Consider the following 3,674-nt stretch of genomic DNA (forward strand, 5'->3'; position numbering starts at 1 on the left):
CAGTAGCCAGCTCACAGACCCATAACACTGGCGCTTCAAGATTTATCTGAAATGGCACTTTATCTTCCTCCCAGAGCACTTCAGCTGTACCTTTCATAAGGCATTTACCTCAGCTCATCAAACATTAGAATTATTTATGTAGCCTATTATCCCACTGCGGACTGGCTCCCTGTCTAATTCATCCTTCCTACAATGGCCTTGGACAGCTGAAACTCAATAAATCGATTGAATAAAGAATAAACAGGAGTGTCCTAATATTGCAATGACAGTACAGTCACTCAGCCAATGCCATTTAGTTAGCAACTAGAATTGTCTAGCATATTGCCAAATTAAGGGCTGAGCAAACTAATTCCTGTCCTGTTGAAAACACTGTGCTTGACAAAGCATCTCAGTGAGCGATGGGTATGGCACAGACACCCTGAGACCTAGATAGCCTTTTCACAGTTCTGAATAACTGGACACTAAAATATAGAAAGACGTTTACAAATATGCAAATTATAGTGGTTATCTTTTCTCCAGCTTCTTTCAATGAACCATTTATATGTATGTCAATACTGTTATTTCACAAGTTTTTATAATGTTTTAGACATTTATTATGTATGACTTCACAGTTCTCTGAGTACCTTGGCAGAGCTCACTCTGAAATAAAATTAACATTAATGATTATTAATAACATTTTAATGGAGCATTATATTAACATGTGAGATGATTAGGGCTTATTACACTTATTACTAATATTCCTCATATGATAATTTCTTTAACAGTTTTAAAATTTATTATGCCATTATATTGCCCCTTTTCCTTGAGCATTGCTTGGGCTTACAACTACAAAACCACTGCATTTAATTAGCTAGGAATAATCATGGCAACAAAAGCTATCATTTATTAAGGGCTTTGCCAGCCTAGGTCTACTGTAAGCACTATTTATGGGTAGCATTTTCTTTGATCCTCACAGAACTCTGGGAGGGAGAGAATATTGTTATCCCCATTTTACATTGAAACTGAGGCTTAGAAAGGTGAAATGATGATCTATAAGTAATGGACTTAGGCTTCCAAAATAAGAATATTTGATTCCACACTGAGTCTTTTACCCATGATTATTTAACTCCCCAATCTCTTTGCTTTCAGTGAGACATATGTTTGAGCAGCAGATACCATTTAGTTTGCCAGTTTTCATATTTAACATCTGTAAGGCCATGTTGTACTTTGCTCTAGAAAAAACCCACACATTCTCAAATAGGGAAGTTATTAAACACATCATGGTATGCAGTTTGCTTACTGCATTTCTATCATCATTATTTGAGAAACATCAGCTTAAAAGAAAATGAGCCTGTGATAGGTGACTTCATTTTAAGTGCTCACAAAATACATGTTAAACGATCCATTATTGACTCTTAACTTGAGTCAAGTTCTCTAACCTGTTTTGGAACATCAGAGCTAAGTTTGCCCACCTCCAGATTTCCAATATTTCAAATCTTTATGATTCTTTAAGGATATCCAAGTTAGGCTGATGAATTGATACTACGTTTCCTTAAAGTTATAAATAAATAATATTTGAAAGCTAAGAGACAAATCCATTTGAGACAAGTAGAAATTTTTACAGTCTTCTTATTTCAGGCTCCCATTTCCTTTTACCAGCATTTGTCCTACTTTACTGTCTGAAGATCACTCTTGACAATTGAGGCAGAAAAAAGTCATCAGACCTTATCAGGTCTGTTGTCTACTTGTCATCTATCAGTTTTATACAGTCCAACCTGAGCCACAGGCAAACCTGGACCTTTCTGCTCCTATTTGGGATCTAAGTAAGTTAAACTTTTCTGTATTTGTCCAGAAAGATTTTCACTCACTTGGATTTATTTAAGGACTGATTTCATGATGGTATTCTTTAGAAGTCTGCTACTTTTTTAGTATATATTCTTCTTTAATACACCCTTTTACATTAAAATCTATTGGAAAGCTCCCTTTGGGCATGTATGTAACTTCTAAAGTGATGGTTCTAGATCATTTTGAAAGAACAAACTTTGGGAATCTGATGAAAGTTCTGGACACTGCTCCCCTGAATAATGCACCTACACATTCAAATTTCATGTAAGTTCAAGTTTATAAACCAATGACTTTCATCCATGGACCCTGGTGGAGAAAATCCTGATCAAAATCGCCATTATTAAAAATTCTCATTTTCATCTTCATTAAGATTATCACAACTGCAGTAAGGCAATTACAACTTTAATATAAATAATCTAATTTTAACAATACTTATTTTAGAGTCTCATATCACAGGCTCATACCTGTCTTTACCCTAAATATTTTGAAGACTGCCTTCATAAGATTGGGTTGCCACCTGCATTTTCTATCACAACTGTTTTGCATTACTGGTTCATTTAAGGCAGTATGTATAATAGAAAAAGTTAAGGCTTTGGAATATAAAGTTGATCAAGGTGTTTAATATTTAAAGCCTACAGTATTCCCATCTGCTGAAGGTGATTAGAATCTACTTCATTGTTCGTTGTTTTTTTTTTTGATGGGTGGGAATGTCAGCTCCCCAGTGGCAGAAATGTCATTACTTTTGTTCATTGCTGTTACTTACGCCTTGTTTAGAACAGTGCCCGGCACATAGTAGGTGCTTAATGAATATTTGTTAAACGAGTCAGTAAAGAACAAAAAATTTAAAGCAGATGGTACATCTTTAGTAATGATTTTTAAGTAACAATTGTTACAATAGTGTTTCAGAAATGAAAGTATTGACCAGGCAAGTGGAGAATTCTTTGGAACATGCCTTTTAGCTGTGTGTCACTTGTAGCAGGTGTTCAGTTCAGCTCATGGTAAATTTCCAATATTACTTCATATTTGTTTCTTCTTCCTGGGAGATGCCTTCCTGACACACGGGCCAAGGTTCCAGGCTCCTTTCCTAAGCCAGGCACTACTATTTCATATAGTTTCTATTTCTTCACAGTCTAATATTTATTTGTATGTTTAACTTGCTCATCATCTATTTCTCCTGTTAAAAACTAAGTTTTATGAGAGTGTAATGACTTGGTCTTCTTCAGTTGTCATCACCTCAAGTCATCTGAAATGACAGGAGCATGTAAGCACTCAACAAATATTTGTTAAAGAAGAAATGATTAATGCATAACTCCTATTCCTCCTAGAAATAGTTAAGGCTTTCCTCACACCTGCTCACATGTGTAGATCCTAGTCTCAGAGAACATGGAACTCTGCTTTCTCTCCATAGAGTCCAACTTTATTCATTCTATTTCTCTGGGAACAATCCTGAGAGCTATTATTCAGATCATGTTCTCTGTTTGCCATGCTCTAATGTTGCATAGGAGCCTTGTAGCAGACTCTATTGGCTGCTGGCACAGCAGTTGTTTCACCTTTATCTCTCATAACAGAGCCCAAGTTTTGTTCAGGTATCCACACTTATTCACGCAGGGGAGGTCAGGTAGGCCTCGAACCCAGGGAATGAATCCCCGTTAATTTAATCCAATCATATGGTCTCATTCCCTTTTCTTGTGATTGGTTTAAGTATGGACATGTGACTCAGTGTTGGCCAGTGAGATGTCAGGGGCATTTCTTGAAGTTTCCACAAACTGGTAACAACATAAACATAATGCCTTATGACAAGCTTCAGAGAGCTCTCGAGAGCACCAGGATGTAAGTATATAAGAAAGTAT

This window comes from Manis pentadactyla, chromosome 3 (genome assembly GCF_030020395.1).
Source record: "Manis pentadactyla isolate mManPen7 chromosome 3, mManPen7.hap1, whole genome shotgun sequence".
In the NCBI taxonomy this organism is placed as follows: Eukaryota; Metazoa; Chordata; class Mammalia; order Pholidota; family Manidae; genus Manis; species Manis pentadactyla.